At 35.7% G+C, this 25,797-nt stretch overlaps 1 long non-coding RNA gene across 1 annotated transcript in view; it reads right to left on the reverse strand.

Annotated features, from left to right (window-relative positions):
* LOC130231575 (uncharacterized) overlaps positions 1-23,174 on the reverse strand; it is a 57,815-nt gene extending 34,641 nt beyond the window's left edge. The window contains exons 1-2 of the long non-coding RNA XR_008838060.1: positions 22,975-23,174; positions 10,331-10,451 (exon numbers count right to left, since the gene is read on the reverse strand). This is a non-coding gene — a long non-coding RNA (uncharacterized LOC130231575). The remainder of the gene's footprint in view (positions 1-10,330; positions 10,452-22,974) is intronic.
* Between the last annotated feature and the right edge of the window lie 2,623 nt (positions 23,175-25,797).

The raw sequence follows: 25,797 nt of genomic DNA on the forward strand, positions 1-25,797 counted from the left end.
ACGGCAGAGGATCACAAGCTCAGAAATGCATTTAAATCGGTATAGGACGATTGCAGTGTAGGTTATTGTATCAAAAATCTGAAAAATTACAGGAACAAACACAGCATTAGGTTGGCTTTACCGTGGTATGTTGTGAAAATGAACTTTAACCCTTTATTACCCACTGCCGAATCATCTTCGTATCTTGATCAGTCCTGTGATCTCCTGCATTCCACTAGTGTCTGAAGGCAAAGGTACATTCACGTTTTACCAGATCCAGCACTTCATATTTGGTGATGTACCGCATCGACGTCGATGTTTTCAGTAAAAAGATCCGAACTGATTATTTTTTTAACTGAGTCAGTTATTTCGCTAAAAAATCTAGTTTTAAATAGTTTTAAACAAGGTGCACTTTCAGATTCAAACCTCAGCTGGATGTTTTCATTCACTTAGTGCTGTGTTACACACTGCATGGCAGGTCATTTTGAAAAACCCATAATAGGGGCTACTTAAATTTGTTTGTTTTTGATATAACTCATTCAGGAACAAAATTACAAAAAATAAACAAAAACTTTAAAAAGCATTAGAAATATCTTTCACTCTGTCATTGTTGAACTTGTTGATTACTCCAGAAGCACAGAAATCCCCAGGTGTGTTTAAAATGACAGATCAACCAGATTCAATTTAATGCCTGATCATGATGACAGGTCTACTCTAAACAACTTACTGCTAGATTTTATTTTGAAAATAATTTTACATATCTTGCTATATAGCTGCTCATCATGATTTTGCCAAGTACAATGCAATCCTGGATTGAAAGGCACCTATGATGAAAATCCAATTTTGTAAGCTGTTTGGACAGAACTGTCTGTAGTTATAGTGTCCACTTCCATATTGGAATGATATAATCCCAACAAGTCCTGACGTTAATATAGGACCCAAATCCCAGTGATTTTGAGTCCCACTGCAACATGACGTATGAGTGCGGTTGTCCCCGCCCACCAATTGATTTAAAGATGCCATGTTTCTATAAAAACATGTATACACATGTCCACAGAACATTTCTTTTTGCAAATAAACTGGGATTAAAATATTTATTACAACTTTCAGTGATTTTTATAAGTTGTATAAGTTAAAAACATTTTTAAAACAGAGCATGTTTGTTATAAAGAGTAAAATCGCTATCTAATTCTTAACCGCTATAATCACGTTAATATTTTTGACTAATGAGCTATATTTCAGCTTCATCCGAGTCTGTCTCTGTCACTATGCTGTTTATCTGACATAACACGTGAAGAGAAGCAGACACGCACACGGGAACGGTGGGCGGAGAGAAGCAGCTCATTTGCATTTAAAGTCACAGACTACAAAAACAGCTGCAATGTTTTCAGACACCAAAATAGATATATTCTGGCTAAAGTAAATTATCTGAAGGGTATTTTGAGATAAAACTTCACAGACACTTTCTGGAGACACCAAAGGCTTATTTTACATCTTGTAAAAGGGGTAAAATAGTTGCCCTCCTGGAACCTGGAACATAGGTTTTGTTCAGAAATGTAATCCATATCCATTCCCTACCCCTAAACCAAACCATACTGTAACTGTAAATCTTCCCCAAAATCAGAGGGAATAATAGTTGGATAACAATCATGTTGAAGTGCATAAACCTAACCATAAGCCTAAACTCAACATAAATGGTAAACGTATCCCTTAATTCTGTGTGGCTGTTTTGAATGTTGTTCCAGGATCAACATAGATGTTAATCCAGAAACATGTCCTACTTGGTGAAATCAGGTTGGCATGTTTAGCTAATTGTCCCCATGTCATAACATAAACGTTTGATCTCCATTCACTTCAGCTTTAGCAGTTAGCTATTCACAAATTTGCATATGAACACATAAATTTCCATGAACTAATCCCACACAGAGCCCGTGTCCGCTGAATACTCAGATGATGTTTGAGCCCAATATCCAATTTCTTTTGTGGCAGCTGTTAAAATGTAGATGCTTCTTTTTATTTATAGATTTTTTTTATCACGAGCAACATCTCACTCATACTTTTTTCTTTTACCAGTTTCCATTTTTATTCTCCATGTGCTCAGAAAGTGGAGGAAAAGTAACTGTAAACTGATTGAAAGCACAAACATGACAGTTATAGCTCAAGCAGTGAGAAATTACAACTCATTTCTGATATTTTCTGCGAAGAATATAAATGTAAAGCGTATGAGGCATTTCCTCTGTGCTCAATTACAGGTTGGAATGTAGTAAAATGTCACATGTGTCTATTTCCTTTATATTGTTTATGAAGCAATAGCAGTTGTATTTTATGGGAGAAAAAGAAGAGAATAAACAAAATGACTGCGAACCTGAGGGTCTACATTTTGTTGTATTGAAAACGTTCTGATGGAATGTTACCATGTTTCGAGTTAATCTCCATCACACAAACTTATTAATTTCTATGATGCTCTACACTGCCCATGAGGAACAAGAGGATTACTTGAAGAAATGTGTTTTTATGGGCTCCCATCACACTGCATTTGAGAGAGAGTGTGTGTGTGAGTTTAATCTTTATCATTCAAAGCACAGGTGGATGTCTGCTCCACTATAATTTCTAAAGGTTAAATGCTGAACGTATACATCATAACAATTTATTTTAGGATCACACAGATGACATCTCGCTCTTATCAAAATATATTTCTGTGCATTGCATTTTGTTCTGGGTAGTATTTAAATACAGACTGGATGAATGAAATCCATAAGCATGCTCTAAATTAGCTTTAATTCCACAAGGTCAAAGGGATTTTTGGCTTTAGACTGTAATTATTTCTGAAGGTAGAAATAACAAATTGATTGTTGTATTGTTTAAAGAGAGTTTAATTTTGTAGTTCAAATCTGAACATAATTGAAAGGACAATGCTGAAGTAATTAAATCCTTAATGCTCTCTAATTGTTTATACACTTTCAGAGTGCTAAGCAAGTTGATTAATAGTAAACATTCTAACAATCTATAAGACACAGTTGCTGTTGAATGAATATGTGTTCAAACGCAGCTTGAAATTGCAAGAAATAAGAAAACAACCTATTTTTTAAACTTTACCATGGAATTTTAAAATGATTATTGATGCAGCATTGCATATTCCGATTTGTTTCCTTTCTAAGCATATTTTCTTTTCTGTTTAGGTGTATTGATTTGATTATTTTGTTCATTTAGTCCATTAATTAGAAATATCATTCATTCGTTCGTTCATTCGTTCATTCATTCATTCTTCCTGAAGAAGAATATATGGTATAATTCTGGGACAACCAAAACATGTTTTTTGTGTGTTGAATAAATAAATAAATAAATAAATAAATAAATAAATAAATAAATAAATAAATAATTGAGTGTTAAGTATAAACAAAATGTATTTAAAGACCTTGCTGTATTTAAATTAACTTATAAATTTCCAACTGAAATTTCAAACGTACTTTACTTGACATATTTATGAATGTTCAATAAACATGTTCAATTAATAAAAGTTTTAACTACTGTAGGCTATGTCCGGAATGTAAACTAATATGATGTAATCAGATCTTTAAAGATATTGTCTAGTATATTCTCTGATATAAAGCTACAAAAGCATTTACAGAGGTTCACTTCTATATTTTTAGTTACCTATTGATATGGTACCCAGTTACATTTTGTGTACACAGACAGTGTACCCAGAACTGTAGATAGAGCAGAGGTTGTGATACAGCACTTTATGCACCATTTTTATTAAAAACCTGAATTCATTTATTTTCTTTTATTATTTTTGGGGCTTGCCACAGAGAAATGAACCGCCAACTTATCCAGCATATGTTTTATGCATCAGATGCCCTTCCAGCTGCAACCCATCACTGGGTAACATCTATACACTCTTATTCACACTTGAACACTACAGCCAATTTAGCTTACCCAATTCACTTATAGCATGTCTTTGGACTTGTAGGGGAAACCAGAGCACCCAGAGGACGCCACGCCAACATGGGTGAGAACAGTCAAACTCCACACAGAAATGCCAGCTGACCCAGTGCAGGTTCGAACCAGCGACCTTCTTGCTGTGAGGCAACAGCGCTACCCACTGCACCACCCAACCTGATTTCAGCATTTAACAAATATCAGTAATAATCAATTAAAATTGTTCAAATATGCTATTTCTTTATTGTCTTCTTCAGTACTATACAGATACAACTTCCATTATTTGAAACCAACTAACAGGCCATTGAATGATATAGTGATCATTTGTTTGTAGGAATTAGGTCAATGATCCCCAAACTTGAAATTTAGAATGTAGAAAAATGGATATCAGCTTGTGTTTCCAGCCTCTGACATCTGGCAAGCCAGGCTCATTGGAAATATGTGACTCTGCTTATACTGTTGCAAAACCCGAAATGTTCTGCTTTAGGTAAATTTTTCAGATGATCACATGTCCACAATGGGTGTTAAAAGCCATTTTTTTCTCCATTGCAGATGCAGATTTATTCAACTGCACCTTGTCATGAAAAAAAAAAATCCTGAGGGTAGAAAGATTGATTTCACATTTCAGACCAGTTTCAAATCAGTGGTTCACGTGGTGCTAAACAGCAGCTTTTATTTTCTCCAAAATGTCAAATGCAACTGTAGCAGCATTGTATGTTGGTTGTGTATATTTAAAGCACGTTTTTAAATGGCTTGTTTTTACATTGCTTATGCTTTATTAGTGATGCACAATGCTAAAAATATAGTGTTTTAAGTTACCTTCATTAATTGATGATCTGCCCCTGTAATTACGGTTTGTGTGAAATGGGACATTTGTTTTCTGCCTCTAGTGTTTATTTCACCTCAAAACCACAATTGAATGCATTTACAGATACTTAGGCTTGCTTAAATGTAGGTAAAGTGTATTATATTGTCTATTGAGCCTGAGTTGGTAGTTGCATAATCATGCATAGAATGGAACTAAAGGGTAGTGTAGTTGCGGATTTTAAAGATTTGTTTTTAAATCACACTGATCAGTTAGAAATATTATATAAACAAATTAATAAACACTTCATATGTACTTTTCATACCTTCATCATTTCCATTTTTTTAAAGGGGTGGTCCACTATGATATCATATTTTAAACTTTAGCTGATGTGAAGTGTAGATGTGTGAACATAAACAACATCTCTGAATGTAAGAAGCTCATAGTTCAATGCAAAGGGAGACATTGGCTTTTAAAGAGTTAGCCTAGCAAAGCCTACAGCAAACAAAGTTTGGGGACTACAAAAAAATACATCAGGGTTAATGAAATCTTAAAGCCTTTAGGTTACGCGCATTCACCATACGCATACACCCCGCACAGCGAAAGGGTATGGCCAGAGGCGCTGTAATGTAATAGCAGAGAAAGCTAAAATGCCGTCCAAACACTGCTATTTCCACAGAGCTTCTTCTGTTTCTGTATTTGGGCTTTTAAAGAACATGACACAAAGAGAGAAGTGCTTACAATTTAATTTTAATTATTTTCCAGAGAATTCAAAAAATATATAAAGCTAGCATTTGACAAAGGACTGCTTCCAGAATCTCTCTCAGTTCAGTGCTGGATTTGGCTAAAAACTCCTCAAAGAAGCACCGGATCCAATTATAACATTGATCTATTACAAAAATTGATCTATTACATGCAGAGTTTAGCTTTAATGGTATTTTGTATCAAGTACGTAAACAAGGATGTAAACAATAGGAAATGCCATTTGGCATTGTTAAAAAATGTACTACAAATTCATATTTATCTGTCGAACCCCTGTAAACACCCACAATCTTCACCAGCGCTGCAGTGTCTCTCTATGCTGCCAATTTCCCTGCATTCTACATTTCAAATAATCAACTCACACAGCATTTGTGATCACTTCATATTACTTGCACATGCTTATTCCGAATATATGTGAAAGACACTTATCAGATTTTATTTTAGAGAGCAGGCATGAGGTTTAGCTGTGTCCTCTTTGTCATTTTCTGTCTGATTCAGGCTTAAACTGATACGACTTCACTGACTATTTACTGAGCAGTGGGAAAGCGCATGCTTGAAGGAGCGTAACACTTTTCCTAGTGATGTGGAGCTGATCTGCGAATCACAGCACATTATGTTAGATGACCAATCAGAGCCTCATGAGGTCGGGCCTTTGGAGGAACTAGAAAATATGACATTTATTTTCATGTTAGCTGAGAAGCTGTATATAATTAAAGATATAAGAAAAAATAATGTGACTTTTTTTTTTTTTTACAAATGAAGCCTGAGCACACATTGCTTTGCATCTTATAAACACAGCCAAGCCTTAAACACACACTGGACCACCCCTTTAAGAAAATTGTAAAATGGATTTAATGACAAGATTGTAATACGTAGGTCCGTTTAAAGTAGGAGTGTTTATTTGGATTTGTTAAACACTTTTGTACATACAGGATTCTGCAGACTTGCAGAACTGAACTTGAAAATCGTTTCCCTGCTGTTAGAAAGATGAAATCCCCAACCAGATTATATTGAAATTTCTCACACGCTGCCATATTGCTCATATTTGTGCTGTATGTGCTGTTAACAGTAGGGTCGTAACATTTAGGCTGATTTGCTTCAGCCGTCTGCAGCGCTTGTCAGTGTCAACATGATTGAGATAGACAATCAAATCAAAGAAGCTGGGGTTTACAATTCACATACAAAGTTGCAAAGTCTGCTTAAAATATGTGATTTGGGATTCTTTTTTTAGTTATGTTGCATCAAAAACAAGGGTTGTGGGCATTTTTTATTCTATATCTTTTGTTCTTTTCAACCTCAAAAGGGTTTCAACTTGAAATTTTATATATTTTTGATAATACATTATTGATAATAAACAATGTTGATGATGTTAAAAATCTTTTTGTAAAATGTCAGTTCAGGACTTTCTGTTTTGTTTAGTTTTTCTTTTGTTCTGTTTCTCACCATCATTTCAGTTCATTTGTTTCGCTTGACTGTTTAATTATCAGTCTCTGTGTATATTAGGTCATGTTCACATGTACACAGATTTTTTTTATAAACAGAGTTTGTTCCTACTTTTGCTTGAAATAAAATCTCTTTCCACATGAAAATTAATGTGATGCACTGTCAATTTTCTGAAACTCTTTACTCAAGCTGAAGTTTTCAGAAAAGTTTTGTTTCAGTTAGCTGAATGCTGCATTTTTGAGTGGACATACAGCCAAACAATGTAGAAAAAAATGTTGTTTTGAAAATAGCATGTTCATGTGGACAGGGCATTAGTTCCTATGTGCCTTCAAATCCTTCTCTGGTCACTTTTGGTTGTGGATTACCTTAGTGTGATGCAGTGGCATTGCTAGACATAAAGCTCTACTGGGGCACGTGACACATGGCAGATAATGGCAGATAATTATGTTTGTTAAGTCTTACCTCCCTGACTCGTCATCCCTCCTTTTTTCTTCATACAAAAAATCTATCTGGAGGCATGCTTAGTAAGATCACCATCATATTGTTTAAACTTTAGTTTTGCCCACTTACAAAACAAAAAAGGCTGTTACGCTGGATCTACAACGCATGAGCGGCGTGGAACAAGCAGGTAGCCTGCTTTTTTGGCGTGCATGTTTACTACCGGGACTCTCAGAAGAAGAGCAGCGTGCGAGAGGCACGCGTGTTCTCTGCGCACACGCAGAGATGCGTCAGTTTGCTTTTTGATTACATTGCTTTCACCAGTGTTGGTTCGGTTGCACATAGGGAATAACGTCTTTTTTTTGAAATTACCACTCTTAATAAATACACTTGCATATGAAGTAAATCATATCTCAATGCATTTACTGGGGCACTGGAGATTTTTACTGGGGCACATGCCCCAGTGAATTGGGTCTAGCGATGCCCCTGGTGTGATGATACAGTTCATACCTTCTCTTGTGAATGTATTAAACTTATAACCCGTATATGTGCTTATTTATATTATCCTCATTGACCTACCATGATACTACTGATATTGGGCTTGTTTTGACCTTGCTTTTGAAGCTGGGGTTGCATGTTTGTGGTGCGAGAGTTAGTGATCAAATTCTAGACTGAAGCAACATTTATATCAACCCAGGCTCATTCTGAAAACATACCCATACCCATATATAACGGATGATAATCGTCCGGAAATCACGCATCTCCCGCTCTGTCCTCAAATACTTTGCACACCCCTCTCCACCGCATTCCACCCCGCTCTTTATATACGTCACGCTCCACCCCTCAAATCATCTCTGTTTCCCTTGTAAATGACTTTTCTCAACCTGGGAGGTCGACTGACTGACTGACCTATCGACTGACCCACTCTACTCCTTCCCTAACCCCAACCGATAGTGTTTTCAAAAGCAATCCAGAAAAGAAAATGTCCTTGTGGAAGCCTTGTGGATTTTTACCACGCTTTCAGATTTTACCACATTCTCACCCTGTTATTTACTTGTTTATTTAATTTTTTGTCTTCTGTTTTTGTCTTACCTGTTTTCTGGAACCATTCTTTGGCAGAATGGAACCCTGTCATCGCGACCAACTCTTCACTGCATCTCAAGTTCGCTGACGTACGTGGCAAGCCACTTGACAAACTTGTAACAGTGAGAAAGCCATCCATACGGAGGTAAGCTGTCAGCTTGTAAAGCGTGAAACTGAATGGCATCATACCGCCCCGTATCATTCGTTTTAAATGCAGCCATACGTAACTCTGGCTACATAATTTGCAATCTCAAGAAATGTATTTAGGGCTGCATTTCAGAATGAGCCTATGTTGATTTCTACAGCTAAAAATGTTTTACTATAAAATTGTTAAACAGCCTATTGACCTCATCAATGCGGAAGTGCGCACGTTTGTGCGATTGTTTTAGAACTTTCGATTCAGTTGCCTATGAGAGAAATTACTAGGAATATCAAACGGCAGAAAATGGTCAAACTACTTGCTCCACAAACAAGTGTTTGCATGACTTTACAGACAAAACAGAATAATATAATAAGATAATAATAATATAACGAGCTGTTTTTAACATCTAAAAATGAACGGAAGTGAATGAGACTGGAAGTCTCGTGCCAAAAAGATTCAAATGGCTGTGTCCGCTCATACATGAAAAATAAGGTAAATAATAATGTACAATAATGCAAACTAAGAATCTTTTTCTCTTAAATGTTGCTGTTTTGAATTGAAAATAAGATATGATGTATGTGATTAATGTATTTACTATCTGAATGTGACGGAAAAAAATATTTAGCATTTAAAATATATTTAGCTTATATTAAATTTAGCATACAAATAAGAGTATGTGATATGTGCATATTTAAAAACTGTATTTTCTAATTATATTCAAAACAATTACTTCCAGACTTGAATTATATCCGGAATTTCTTTCACTATTATTTTTTTCTTGCACTTTACACAAATTGGTCCCCTAGGCCCAACGTTCATGTGTTCCTTAAAGCAGAATAATAGTTAAAGTATGTTTTTCTCATTTCATCTAATTATTCTTTACGCACTTCTGCAGGCCAATATCACATTTGAATATTTACCTTGGTGTACCATTTACTGAATAAACAAGAAAAATTGACATTTTCCCCAAAATGAAAGGGATGATTCAGATTTACATCCCACTAGAAACCACAATCCAACAGGATTTACAGTAAGAAAGGTAATTAGGAAATTCTCCCAGTGTTGATGCAAAGAGTGTATTGAGTTCAGCGTGAAAGAAAGAAAGAGAAGGGAAAATCTCTTAATCACCCCTTCTGTCTTCCCTGTAGTGCCCTTCCATAAACACACACACACACACACATATACACACACACACATACATTCTCTGACAGGACTCAACCCATCCTCTAATTCTAATTCAAAGCGGTGCAAGTCCCAAAACAGATCTCCACTATTCTGCTACTTCGTAGTCCTTATATTGATGGGCTTTTTTTAAGGGACAACTGGAGGTCACCACAAACCAAGACAAACAATCGACTCCTAGAATCTGTTATTCACTGAATTCAGAAACGTCCCCGCTCTCCTGATAGACCAATTATTCAAGAGTATCTTCGCATTGAGACCCCATACTTCACCAAGGATTGTTTTGCTCAGACCAGCTGCAGAGACAAGAGTTCAGAGTCTATCACACAGAGACAGTGATGAATTACTGAACACCTTGAATACTGTTTGGGATGTTGTTGACCCTCTGTGAGGTCATGCTTGCAGCACCCGAGAGCATGTTGCATGAATATGATTTCAGACTTCGTATGATTTCGGTGTGCATGTTGCCCATTGGTGTCAGTGCATGTCAGTTCAAGTGTTTGTGTGTGTGAGTGAGCAGCAGGGCCATAGGGAAAAGACTGATGGATTGAACTCACCTTCTGATTTTGTCCAGAATATCATCTTATTCTTGTCAGGAAAGTGAAGTGTATAGAGGAGTCAACAATCTTTGGTGTGTCTGGCTGAGGTGTGCAGCAAAGCCATTATCTGTGTCTGCTTCTGTTGGAATGACAAATATTATTCAGATGTAGAAGTTGCTTGGGTTTAAACTGAAAATGCATTAAAACTAAATGAAAAGTCCTTTGTTAGATGTACAGTAACTCTGTTATTGTAACATTTTGGTCTGAATTGATGTTAAATGCTCCTAGGAAATACTTTCTTCAGTCTGCATTTTTGAGAAAATGCAAAAACGTACTTCAACATATGTTTGATTGCAGTTTCTAGAATTTAAAATAAATGCTAAGGGGTTGTATGACAGTTTTCACACAGTTTTGACAAATAAAGGATTATTTCCGTTCAGTTCTTTGAACACAACAAAATGAATACCTTTAAACAACTTAATGATGTTTATGATTTACTATCAAATATGTTTCCTTCACCTGTCCATCTTCATATAAACATCTTTTCTAGCATGGTCAGTTTGCTCTGTAGCAAACTTTTGGCCCGCTTCCACTGAGTGGTACAGTACCCTTACATTCTCTGATATGTTACCAATTACAGAAAAACTACACACAACATATATTTAGTCCTTATTTGGGTTCAAAAACAACACGCAACATATAGTCCAGTCAGTGCAAACCTCTCATCTGTATTTTTTTATCTTCACCAGCACATGTAACCTCTGTTAGAAAGTAGTTCTGTCATTCTGAGTTCATAATAGTTTAAAAGGTGATGATAATAATTAAGTATGGCAGTTTATTCATCTTTTAGGTTGCTGAAAGAATCATTTGCTCCTTTGTTTTTTCCGCCTTCTCCTTTTTTTTTACGCGTCACTCTGGCGTTTGTCTATTTCTAAAAGGATTGGATGTCAGAAGCACTTCAATATTCATGCGCATGTTATCATCATCAGTTCAAGAAGATCCTTATTTCAAATATAGATGCACGACGAGCTCATGCGAGAAAGCGAAACCGCTCGTGCTTTAGACGGCCTTGTAAAAAACTACGGGGCACAGGGTAGATTCTGCTCTTCTTCTTGGCATTGTGGCTGTTCATCAAGACGACGACAAGGTTAGTTTAAGCTATGGCTCATTATTAAAAGTATATAGTATTACTTTGTAATGTCTAGGCTGTGTATTTAAAAATGACGCTTTCTTTGTTTTCATTCTCCTGTCTTGTGCACGAGCGAGTGGCGTATCTCTGTAAACAACATCTTGCTCCGCCTTTTGGTACCCTTTTGTTGTGCTAGGTACCGTGTGCAAAGGGTATCCAGAAAGTGGTATGTACGGTTTGCTTTTAGGTACCTTTTGACAGTGCAAACGATCATGAAAGTGTACCGAACCGTACCGTACCACTCAGTGGAAACGGGCCATTTGTATGATGTTTTTGTTCAGGTTTGAGTGCAGTGAAGCACAATTACACAAAAGAGATAAACGCATTGCAACTTTTTTCTTACATTTTGTTTTGAAACACTATTAATTGGGTTTAAGGAAAGGTTTAGGTCAATGGTTCACAAGGTGATCTGGATGACAAGCCCTGCCAACTTGAGAAGGACGTGTGCAAAAGAAGGACGTGTGTCTGACAGGCATATATCAAAACCTATCCTAAGTAACAAATTCACAAAACTGTAAACAGCTCCTTCAAGTGGATGTGTATTCTGAAACGTGCAGTGAATCTTGCCCGGAGTAATTTATTTTGCATTTTGCCAAAATGTAGGCTGGGCCAAGTATTTTCCATGAGCCTGGGTTGTTTATATCAGGTGACTTCACTTTGTACTTACAGTTTTTTTAATCGTTTTGCCATGAAATTTCAGAACCCTGGTGTCAATTTTCAAAACTCTAGACACAAAATTTACAAAATTGCACATTTTTACAAAGCTCTTAACTCTGTTTTCAAATGCTTGGATACAAATAAGTCAAAGATACTTTGTTCATTGAACTAAAATCACCATTTCAATATGATACACTTTACTATTCTGTTTTGATTTGTTTTATGGTAAACCTACATTATGATTGAATGAATAAAACTTTAGTTCAGTGACTCTAATGTCTGTACTGTAACCTCTACACTTATAATGAAAGCTCATATATTTCAAGCAAAAATATTTTATGTTTGTTTATTAAAATGATGTGTATCTTGTGTGCTGGTGATCTAAATTAATGTTCCTGTAGTATTTGTATGATAAATGGATTATATGAACCAATGATCCTGCAATTGCAAGGCTTCTTTATGGAAATGAATCCAGCATGCAACGTTTTGAACACAGGAGAGCATGTGTTAAAAGTAGTGACTGTTTAGAGTTTTGAAAATTGACACCAATTGATTTTTTTTTCTTTTTAAATATTTCCCAAATGATGTTTAACAGAGCAAGGAAATTTTCACAGTATGTCTGATAATATTTTTTTCTTCTGGAGAAAGTCTTATTTGTTTAATTTCGGCTAGAAAAAAAAGCAGTTTTTAATTTTTTTAAAACCATTTTAAGGTCAAAATTATTAGCCCCTTTAAGCTATATATGTTTTCGATAGTGTACAGAACAAACCATCGTTATCCAATAACTTGCCAAATTACCCTAACCTGCCTAGTTAACCTAATTAAACTAGTTAAGCTTTTAAATGTCACTTTAAGCTGTATAGATGTGTCTTGAAAAATATCTAGTCAAATATTACTTACTGTCATCATGACAAAGATAAAATAAATGAGTTATTAGAAATGAGTTATTAAAACTATTATGTTTAGAAATGTTTAGAAAAATCCTCTTTCCGTTTAACAGAAATTAGGGAAAAAATAAAGAGGGGGGCTAATAATTCTGACTTCAACTATATATATATATATATATATATATATATATATATATATATATATATATATATATATATATATATATATATATATATATATATATATGTATGCAGATTTTGAAAGTTTAAAGCAGTGTGTTTGCTACTTTTGTGCTATTTGTTTTATGTAAAATCACTGTCCATTGAGACAATTCCCTTTTCCTTCTCTTTAATGCGTCCAAAATTATGAACAAATTTTCTCATTGACTGCGTAAATCATTGTGACTACTTTAAATTTAATTCAGCACTTTATTTTTTTAAGAACTAATTAATTCAACTAAAAAGTAGCTTGCGTTACATTTTCAATATACATCAATTTGTACATTTATATATAAGCAGCTCATAGTAATAGTGTGTCTCATAGTGGCTCCGTTTGCATTAAATGCTGATCCACAAAACTTTTCTCATTTAAAACTACAACACATGACAAATATCTTCCAGAATATGATTGGTTTTTAAATCTGTTGTCAACAAAGGAAACCCATTTCAAAACAGGTAAATGTGTTTCCCTATTTTCTTAATTAAGTAATGCACTGTTGTTCCATTGCAAATGATGAATTAGAGATTGACTTCTCTCATTACTATTAATCCTTTGTTAGTACTACTGTATTATCTTAAATTAATCTAATAAAATTGTGTCTGCAGTTCAACTAAAAAGAAAGGATCTTTACCCCACATACATTTTATCCAAGAATGTGCAAGAATGCCTATGATAATGTATGCTAGTAGGAATCTAGCCCAAATTGTGTCAAATTCAAGTCCCCTTAGTCTGTTATCGTTATATCTCTGCATGGTGAAGTTTGTTGGTTAAGAAAGTCTGGTGAGGAGACCAGAATGTATGTTTCACAATAAGGGTATTTCCATTCAAAACTGAAAATATCCTGGTCTTAAAGATCTTTTCTCCTGAGGAGAGAATTGTAAGTGTTTTTAAAGGTGGTATGGCTAAGTGGTTAATGATCTGTGCTATAGTAATCCAAAAAGTAGGTTCAAATCCCAAAACGGGGATTCATGAACCGCCACCATTGTGCCCTTGAGCAAAGCACTTAACCCTAGGTAACTCAAGTGGGATTTCCCCTGTTGAAATCTGCAGTGTGAATTTGGTTTAGAAAAGGGTGTAAATGAAAAGCAATGAAAGATTCAATTCAGTTCCACCCCTGAGTCTCCCTAAAGCCATAAAGTACTGCATTTGTTTTAAGAAAACCGTGTTACAGAAACACGTCACTGATTAGTCACACTCATAGCCTGCACACACATGTTCACCTTGCGCTATAGATGTACACTTAATCCCACATCACTTGGCATTATTAAAAACTCCTTACATCCCCACACTTATTTAAACAGACACTTCAGTGAGCTCTGGAATCGAACTCCATCCATCATCCAGTCAAATGCTAAGGCCCTCAAATGTTAAACCATGAACTTCACCAGTAATTTGTTCTCTGTCTTTTTGCTCATTCTCTGCATATAATGAACACAAATTTCCATCCAATTAGCTAAATGTCACAGGATGGTTTTGATTAATGGCAGCAAATGTAGCTTGATTACTGTATGAATGTTCTGTTCAATTAGAATATCGTCAAGCCGTAAACAGAACGGATGCGTATGCACATGTGATGATCTGATGGTTACAAGATGCAAAAAGAATTAAGCAAAGATGTCACACTTTTGATAGTGCAATTCTTTCATTCAGCTCTAAGGAGCAGTCTTAGTGCTATATACATTTCTGGAGTGCGCCAAATACGTCCCGGGAGGTATGTCTTTTTTTATTTTTGCTGTTTTTGTTTTCGCGAATAGACCAGTGGCAGATGTGTGCACTTTATGAGATCCCAACTTTCTCACGCAAGTGCCATTCGGGCCTTCTGTTCTCATGTAAATCCACCAGAGGCCACTGTCGACTGGCTGACTGACTGACTGATCTACTGACTCACCCTTCAAACTGGAAACCTCCTGGACAAACTGGTAACAGCGGAAAAGCAGTCCATACAGAGGTAAGCGGTCATCTGGTAAGCACGAAAAGGAACGGCGTCATACCGCCCTATAGCGTTCATTTTAAAGACAAAATGCAGCCATACATACTTCTTGCTACATAAATCGCAATCTCCAGAAATGTATATAGGGCTACATTTCAGAATGAGCCTATGTTGAGACTATCTAAAGGAGAGTCTGTAATCATGTGAATGATAACTCTTAAAAGAAAAAACACATGACTAACAACCTAGGTAGCAAAGAATTCTGGCCCAGATTTGGCATAAGGCTGGCACAGCAGGCGGTTATCCGGCACTGGCATAGGGCATGTGGGCCAAACATGGCTTGGGTTTGGCAGAGGTGGCACAATCTTTAAGGCGACACACAAGATTTGGGCCAGATATCAAATGTAGTATTTGGCACAGTTTTTAAAAATGTATATGTGGGCCACTTAAGTCTGTCCTATCTTGACCCATTTTTGACCCACATAACGCAAAATGCTTTATGGATTTATCAAATTCATTGCAGTCATGACACACCAACATATCTGACCCAGTTATCAGTTGTTAACTTGGCTAAGACTTGGCCCAGATATGGTTCATGTTTGGCCCTTGTATGGAAACCAGACTTGGTCCAATCATGTACTTTAATTCACTGCAGCATGTGGGTCAAGCAAAAGCTTATTGTGAGGGCCAGATCTCGGTCAGATAAATTTTGCTATGTGGGATGCATCAACACTGAGGTAGCAAAGAATTCTGGCCCAGATTTGGCATAAAGCTGGCACAGCAGGCATTTGTCCTGCACTGGCATACAGCATGTGGGCCAAACACGGCCCCAGTTTGGCAGAGGTGGCACCGTCTTTAAGGCAGCACATAAGACTTGTGCCAGATGAAATGTAGTATTTGGCCCTGATGTTAAAAATATATATGTGGGCCACGTAAGTTTGACCTATCTTGACCCACTTTTGAAATACATTTAAATTATTTTTTAATGAAGAAAAAAATTCTACCAATCAAGTCGCTTTGAGAAAAAGCACACTCATAGCGCGCCTAAAGTAAAATACTTCATGGGTTTTTCCAATTCATTGCAGTCGTGACACACCAACATATCTGACCCAGTTCAGACCCAATTTTCAGTTGTTAATCTGGCTGAGACTTGGCCCAGATATGGTCCATGTTTGGCCCTTCTATGAAAGCCAGACTTGGTTCAATCATGTACAATAATTTACTGCAGCATGTGGGCCAAGCAAAAGCTGATTGTGTGGGCCAGATCTGGGCCAGAGAAATTTTGCTATGTGGGAAGTGTGTCGAATGAGCTTACATTACGTTATGTTAAGTTGTTGCAAAAAAAACTCAAGAATTGTGTTGATTCAGCTCATTTTAAATATGTAGTTTGAACAAACAGAAAATGTAAATGTTTTTTTAAAAGAACATGCGTCTATATTCAGACATGCCTGCTGGTTTAAAATAGTATGTAATCGATTTTAGATTACATCCTAAAGCAATGACTTTACCAGGAACTAAAGAGTGCCATAGGTTCACAGAACAAGATATTTAACACCTGAGAACTGGCTTGCAGTCAGTAGAGTGCTTGGTGTCAGAATGGGAAAACCTCTTATTTATCAGAGTTTGATAAAAGACAGACTGTGATACCATGTGAGTTGTTCTTGTGCTGCTGCAGTGAGTATGTATTAAAAGCGGTGTACTGATCTCCAAACGTCCAGCTGTGTGTCATCCACACATTTAAGCATTATTCACAGTAAATGCATTGCCAAGTTCAACAAATCACCAGCAGCTACAACAGTGGTGACCAGGGCAATGCAGTATCAAATAGCACACAATTAATCACAGATATTTGTGAAAAAAAAACTGTATACAAAGAATCTGCACGTGCAGAAATCTGCAGATTTCCTCAGACTTTTAGCCCATCGTTGAGTCTATTTATTTACTTTTGTAAATGGGTTTAAATTTATGTTTATTCAGTTTTTAAATTAATTTCAGTAATAATATTGGCTAATATAAAAGTGTTCATTTGATTTATTTACAATACAGTTTGTAAAGTAATATTTTTAGTCTTTTAGTAGATGTATTATATGATAGACTTGCTTTGCTTACCAAATAAGTGGATCTAGATGAATTGGCATTGTAAACATTCAATTAAAGTTAAAAAGGTTTTTATTATTTTTTTAAGGTAATTATTATTTTTTTCATATATTAAGTTTTTAGTTACGACACTCCCAAAATAATTTCACATATATCTGCAGATTTTTGCTAAATTCCCAGCAGAAATATAAAAAATAAATGTCTGCAGATTCTGTCTGGCCCTACCAATGACCCAGCCACGTCTACATGGCAACTGCTCACATTGCCAACAATGAGTGAACTGAACCAAATTTCATCAAAACTGTGAATAACTAGAAGATAGTGTCCTGACTGATGAATCAAGATTCATGGCGCATTGCATCAATGCCAGTATGCAGATACGCCTATTACCAAAAGAGGCTATAGCACATGAATGTACTATTGCATATAGAACACTTTAGGTTACATTATTCAGTAACACTTTACAATAAGATTGTACTAGTTAATGTTAGTTAATGCATTTGCTAACATGAACAATGAACAATATATTAATTACAGTATACATTGAACTATGATACAAGTATTGTGTATAATTAGTTCTTGCTAGTAAATACATTAACTAGTGAAACCTTATTGTAAAGTGTGACCCATTATTCCAGTAGCAGTATGACATCTGTTATGTATCTAAACACTTCATCCATTCAAGACAACTGCGTTCCCTGCTGCTGATTGCCATTATTTATAGGTAATGTTCTATGCCACACTGCAAGATTTGAGTTCAGAGATGGGTTCAAGATCAGAGATGGGTTGTGGCTGGAAGGGCATCTGCTGCGTAAAAACGTGCTGGATAAGTTGGTGGTTCATTCCGTTGTGGCGACCCCGTATTAATAAAGGGACTAGGCCGAAAAGAAAATGAATGAATGAATGAATATATATATATATATATATATATATATATATATATATATATATATATATATATATATATATATATATATATATATATATATATATATATATATATAAAACATAAACAAGAGCATACAACTCTGGAACAATGTCAGAGTATTTAAATGACAGATTTATCATTTTTGGGTGAACTCCACATGGACACAAAACTATATATTAATCCCCTACTCCTTCGCTTTGCAAATATTAACATTATTAAAGATCAGAACGAAAATAGCTTGCAGCCATTGTTAAGCGGAGAAAAGATTAGAATTATCTTGCGTTTCCACCTGTCAGGCCTCGGCTCTACATTAGATTACTCAGGCTGCAGTCCATCTAATATAGCAGATCAATGTTATCTCACAGGGAATTCAATCATACAAATTCATGAGATGACTAGATCTCCTTTGGGACTGTTTACCAGAGCGTTGAATACTGAACTATTGCGGGATCGATAATAAGGCGCCGGGAGCTTAGAATACTTTCCACCTCTGCCTTCAGGTATACATATCATCTATTATTTAACTGCAACAATAAAAAAGTGTTTCAAGGCGTGAGGTTCCTGTCATGTTTTTGAGATGAAAACAGAAAAACTGTCCATGCCAATTCACATCAAATACAATTTATGTAAATCTAAAATCTGTTTATACCACAGGGGCTTGTGAACTCATATGACCTATGAGCATCATTTGATATCTGTATCTGAAATCTGTTATTAAAATGAAAGAGTTATTGGTGAATAAATGCATCTGGATGTCTAGAAATGTCTAGATATATGATTTGTGTCAAGAAGTTTTGCGCTCATTACTTTAGCGGCGCTTGTTGCATATAACAATGGTCACGTGAATTATGCATGACTGTATCATAATGAGAAATCAGAAGTTTAGATGAGTTCTCTCAGAAGTCATTTTGGTTGTATTGGCTTTTCAAATTTAGTGCACAGCAAATGAGGCCTACCTATACTTTAAATAAACAGAGTTGAATATTTAATCACTGTATATGCTCATGAATATAATGAATATTTAAATTTTAATAGTAGTCTCAAAGTTTGTTGAGTGTTTATTATAAATGTTTATCTTTTTAACCTTTATTTTTTGATAATTTTTTTTTTTTTTACCTTGATCTGTTGCGATGGTCATTCTCAAATGTATTTCATTTATTGTAATGCATTCTTAAAAAATGTAATTCCACTCTACTGATTTGCAATGTGTGAACAGAAACATGTAGTACAGTACTTCTTAAAAAAAAATTCTGTGTATGTACAGGTTTGGAAAGTTAAATGATTGGATTTTTCAGAAAAAAAAATGTTTGAATGTTTTGTTGGATATCTATTCTTTTTCTATCCATATTACTTTTCATGTAGTGTTTAGCAGTGGTGGATAGAGTACTAAAAATCAAACTCAAGTAAAACTACCAATAATTGGCCAAAAATGTAGTGAAAGTAGAGTAAAAGTATCTGTTGTAAAATTACTCAGAGTATGAGTAAAAAGTAGCCCTTTTAAAAGTACTTAAGAGTATTATGCTGTGGCTAATGCGTTAACATGCAATTTGTGCAAGCATGTGTAAACGTAACATTCTGTAGTGGATTTAGTTATTGTTTAGGGCCATTTAGCCATGTTTTTTAGTCATCATACAGTAAACTTAATTTAACTTAAATCCTTAATCTTCTCATCAGTGCCTAAACAGTCTCTGAGTTAGTTCGTTTTAAGAATTTGGACATCTTCTTAGACAATTTTAATGCTTCCAAACACTTTGCTGCATTCATAAAGTGCCCATGTCTTGAGGTTGTTACTTATATGTGTGATTTGATTGGACGGGAAACAAAGGACTGATTTTTCCACTTAGCCAATCCCATAGACAAGTAGTGACTGTAGGTTGAAGGAAAATAATAGAGTACCGATACAACTCTAAAAATGTACTTAAGGGAAAGTAAAGTTCACATTTTTAATACTACTTAGTAAATTCTAATTCCTGAGAAAAACTACTAAATTACAGTAATTGAGTAGTACTTGTAATTTGTTACTTTACACCATTGGTGTTTAGCATAGCTGTTTGTGAATTTAAAAAATCTGCAAAGTTTAAAAAAATAAGTGGAGCTTGTTTAACCAAAAAACATGACACAAACCTCATGCCTTTAAACACTTTTTTATTGTTGATGATGTTATAGAAACAAAGAAACAAACATATTAGCACAATGCCAGTCTGTCACCACAAAATTATCTGCTTTAACCATTATTATCTTGGACCTAGACAACACGGTGACTCAGTGGTTAGCCATGTTGCTTCACAGCAAGAAGGTCAATGGTTTGAGTCCCGGCTGGGCCAGTTGGCTTTTCTGTGTGGAATTTACATGTTCTCCCCGTGTTAGTGTGGGTTTTCGCCAGGTTCTTGGGTTTCTCCCACAGTCCAAAAACATGCATAGGTGTACTGAATAAACTAAATCGGCTGTAGTGTATGTACTGTACATGTGAATGTAAGAGTGTATGGGTGTTTTCCAATACTGTGTTTTGGCTGAAAGGGCATCTGCTGTGTAAAAAAAAAAGCTGGAATAGTTGGCGGTTCAATCCGCAGTGGCGACCCCTGATAAATAAGGGACTAAGTCAAAGGAAAATAAATTAATGAATCTTGGACCTGGAAGAGTTGTCGACATGTTGAAAAAACAACGTTTTCAGCCCTCTTGTAAGCAAATCATCCTTGCATGTGCACTTCCGCAGGATAAGAACTCTTGTAACAACTGTCACAGAGAAACTGGAACTATTGCTACTATTTAACATCACTGTATAAAAGTACTGAGGAAGTCTTTGGAACTGCATCACAACAGACCTGGCAATCTGACCAATCACAGTAGAGCAAACTATTAGAAAGGATGGGTTTACAAAGACTAATTAATTACATGAACCATTTCAGATTATGCACAATGTTACATTATGACAACATTAGAAGTGTATTTCAACATTGGATGTATGTAAACAAACTTAGGAGCTGTAGCTTAATGTTATGCTTTAAGGCACATGTGTCAAACTCAGTACCTGGAGGGCCGCAGCTCTGCACAATTTAGTTCCAACTCTAATTAAACACACCTGATCAAACTAAATGAGTGTTTTAGTCTTGTTTGATTCCTACAGATAGATGTGTTGAAGCAAGGCTGGAACTGGCCAGAGGATAAATGGTTGTTCCCAACTGAGCCTGGTTTCTCTGAAGGCTTTTTCCTTCGCTTCGTCAACTGATGAAGTTTTGTTCCTCGCCACTGGCTTGCTTGGTTTGGGACTTGTGGAGCTGCTGGATTTGCTCTTCAGTGTTTGGATTTTCAGCAGTGAAAATTAAACCACACTAAACTGAACTAAACTGAACTTAAACTCTGAAAACTGGACTGACAGTTTCAATTTCAATTTTGTAGAACTTCTATGTTAAGCTACATTGTAAAAGTGCTCTAAAAATAAAGATGAATTAAATTGAATTAAACTCTGCAGAGCTGCAGCCCTCCAGGAATTGAGTTTGACACCCCTGATTTAAGGTGATGATTAGTATGTAAATCATTTGCCATAATGTTTGCCATAAAGTTGCCATAAGGTCTATTACATGTCTAATATAATGTAATCAAAAAGTATGTAGAATATAATATCTAAATTTGAAATTGGATATTTTAGGCATAGGTTAGTTGATTCATTTTCATTTGTACTTCAACAAACTAAATACTAACATCTGTTTTCTGGTACAAATGTTAAAGTGCTCATGTTTATTTGTGCATTGAATTGCAGATGATACATATTAGTTCTTACTGTATATTATGAACTCATACATATATTGAGGCTCATTATGAAAACGTAGCTCTATATACATTTCTGGAGATTGCGATTTCTGGAGATTGCGTTTATTTATTAAACAACATTACGTATGACACCATTCCTTTTCTCACTTACCAGGTGACCACTTAACTCCATATGGATGGCTTTCCTGCTGTTAGCAGATTGTCCAATTAGCTTGCTATTTAAATCGGTGGACTTGAGATGCAGAGAGGTTTGAGTCTGGCGAAGAACAGTTCCAGAAAGCAGGTAAGACAAAAACAAAAGCCAAAAAATAAAACAAACAAGTAAATGACTGGGTGAGAATGTGGTAAAATCTGAAAACGTGGTAAAAATCAGGCGAGGGCTTTTCTTTTCTGGATTGCTTTTTAAAACTGTCGGTTGGGTTTAGAGAAGGAGGAGGGTGGGTCAGTCGGTCGGTCGGTCAGTCAGTCAGTCAGTGAATCAGTCATTCAGTCAGTCAGTCGACAAGTCGACATGCCCTCTGGTAAATTTACGTGAGAAGAGCAGGCCCAAATGGCACTCGCGAGAGAAATTTGAGATCTCAAAAAGCACACAGCGGCCTCTGTAAATTCATGAAAACAAAAACTGCAAAAAATGTATGTATGTAAATACTTTAAATGTATATAATGGTAGGCTTTCAGAATAAGACTGGGTTGTATAAAAGGGATAGTGTAACGCTCGTCTTTAAATCAACGGGATACACAAGAATAAAAAATAAAAATGGTTCAATTCTCTAGTTCCTGTTTTCAAATTTTATCATGGATTGATAAAGGATACACAGTTCTCTGAAAATGTCCTTACAATCAAACATAAAAACAAACAACATTCATACAATAACACAATACAAAAATGGTGAATCCCCATGTGTGTGTGTGTGTGTGTGTGTGTGTGTGAGTGTAAAGTCCAAAAGTCCGTGGATGAGTGTACGTGCAAAATGGGTCGCGCTTACCCCAAAGTTTGAGTCCAGATAATAGGAACCATGCCTTGTTGCTGTACCTCAAAGGTCCTCCAAGGATAGTCTTGACTGTGGGTCTGCAAGACTAATGAGTCCTAAAAGAGCAAAAAATCCACGCAAAACAATTGTCCTTTGCCCACGAATCAAGAAAAAAAATGCAAGGTAGATTTGGCAAACTCCTACTCCATGTGCTCCTCTGGCTTCTTCAGATGACACACTGAGCAGTGTCCATGTGCCCACTATCTCCCCCTTGTGGTGTGTATGTTATGTAAATGTATATTTATAAAAAAAAAACGGCAACAGTTAGAACAGGAAATAGACTACAGACACATTCACTTCACCTTATCACTTCAAAATAAAGACTGTAAAATAAGACCATTACTCAATTATATATTTAGGCTACAAAAACTAAGTGCGAGTATGCTTAACCGCATGGCCTATTCACACATTTAATGAATTTTACAGTCAGCATAACTCAATTATGTGGCAGCGCTACAATAGTTCACCCAAACATTAATTTCCTCTCCATTTACTCTCTCTCTCTCTCTCTCTCTCTCTCTCTCTCTCTCTCTCTCTCTCTCTCTCTCTCTCTCTCTCTCTCTCTCTCTCTCTCTCTCTCTAGTGGTTCCATGAGTTTTCTTTTTCTGTTAAACACAAAAGAAGATATTTTGAAAAATGTTAGAAACTTGTAACCACTGACTAATATAGTAAGAAAAACAAATATGGAAGTCAATCCTCATAAAGCAAAAACATGTTGTGTTCAACTTTTTTTGTGTTTTGAAAAAAGAAACTCAAATAGGTTTGAAGGGTGAGCAAATGACAGAATATTCCGTTTGGGTGAACTATCAATTTAACCCTTTAACTGCCCCACTAAGAAAAAAAATTGTATTGCATTTATTAACTCCTAATGTAAAAGTACTGGAATTAATGCATATACTATGAAAATTCTGAAAATATGAAGTGTAGAACCAATTTATTTTAAAAAAAATAATCAAAATAAAACATTTTTGAATACTAAATTGACTTTATTTTTTAAAGTATGGCATGAAATATTTCAGATTCTCATTTAACGTGTTCATTTTTTAACAATAAAACCAAAATCAAGTGTAGTAGTGCAACAAGAATATGTTTGTTTGATTTTTTTTTTTGTAAACCAACAATGCTGTATAGTGCAAACTAATATTTAAAACAGTCATTCTTTAAATTACTTTAACAGTCATTATATAAAACAGTCAAAATGTGGTCAACCATTTGGTAGAGCAGGCAGTTAAAGGGTTAAACAGGTGTCATTTTTGAAATGCAATGCACAAATGAATGATATGAATAAGCAGTGACACGGATATTCTTCAAACAAATATTTTTGTCATGTTCTCTGCACCTGTGTTCCCTTAAAGGGCTCTAAATGTTGCTTCTCATATCAACAGTGCTGAAAGATGTTCATTACTCCTCTTCATGACTGACCAAACTTCACATACACTCTCTCTTCTACTAATTCTATAGCATTCATTCTCTCCAGAGCACTATTAGCCTTTTACCAGCAGTTCAAAGCAGTAGCCAGGATATAACTATGTAAAAAGGCCTGTTGACAGAAATCAGATACAGTCCAATAGGAGGGGATTCATGCTGGCTAATTACATATACCACTGACAGCGATCACTTTTAACAAAGACAAACAATAATTTACCATTTTCTGTGATCAAGTGCAACTGTCAAGCCTGATTTACATAAATGGCGTGGTTATGGAGTGTTACAAGGGCCTTTAATCATTTGACCATAAAAGCTTTTACAAGGATTTTAATTTTAGCCTACATGTTGACATTTGGCAGGATATTATTGACCGAGAATGTGAGTTTGTGTAGTAGGGACTGAATTTGTTTGTGGTTATCTGTGTAATAGATTGTGGAAAAGAGAAAATGATGCTGTTTGAGTGATGATTTCATTGACACTGACAGATTGAATCTATGCCTCAGTGCACGCAGCGGGTGGTTGATGAATGCTATTAAGATGTTCATTGGTTTAAACTTTTTTAACGTTTGTTTTTTTTAATGAAACACTGTATGTGACATTAAATATCAGCACTTTAATAATAAGAATATGAATGGTAATAGTTTTCTTTTCACTATTTTGTCTGAGCACCTTTTAGACCTGGAATTATGATGCATTTTCGTCAGTCTGATGACAAGTGGACCACACAATATAATGATTCTAAAAAATGATTCTGATTCTTTTTACTTTTTCCTGTGATACTCAAAATCCCATTTAATCAAGTAGCTTTAAATGCTCATGTGGTGGAATGCATTTAAATAAATGGCCACTTTATTAGGTACACCTTACTAGTTTCGGCTTCGACCCCCTTTTCCCTCCACAATTGCAGACTTGTCGACTGCACATCCATGACACAAATCTCAAATTCCACCACATTTCAAATCTGCTCTATTGGATTGAGCTCGGGTGACTGTGGAGGCCATTTGGGTACAGTGAACTCATTGTCATGTTCAAGAAACCAGTCTGAGAAGATTCGTGCTTTATAACATGGTGCATTATCCTGCTGGAAGTATCAATCAGAAGATGGGTACACTGTGGTCATAAAGGGATGGACGTGGTCAGCAACAATACTCAGGTAGGCTGTGGCGTTGACACAATGCTCAATTGGTACTAATGGGCCCAATGTGTGTCAAGAAAAATATCCCCCACAACATTACACCACCACTAGCCTGAATCGTTGATACAAGGCAGGATGGATCCATGCTTTCAAGGTGTTGACGGCAAATTCTGACTATACCATCCATATGTTGCAACAGAAATCGAGACTCATCA

Source organism: Danio aesculapii, chromosome 1 (genome assembly GCF_903798145.1).
Source record: "Danio aesculapii chromosome 1, fDanAes4.1, whole genome shotgun sequence".
NCBI classification, from domain to species: Eukaryota; Metazoa; Chordata; class Actinopteri; order Cypriniformes; family Danionidae; genus Danio; species Danio aesculapii.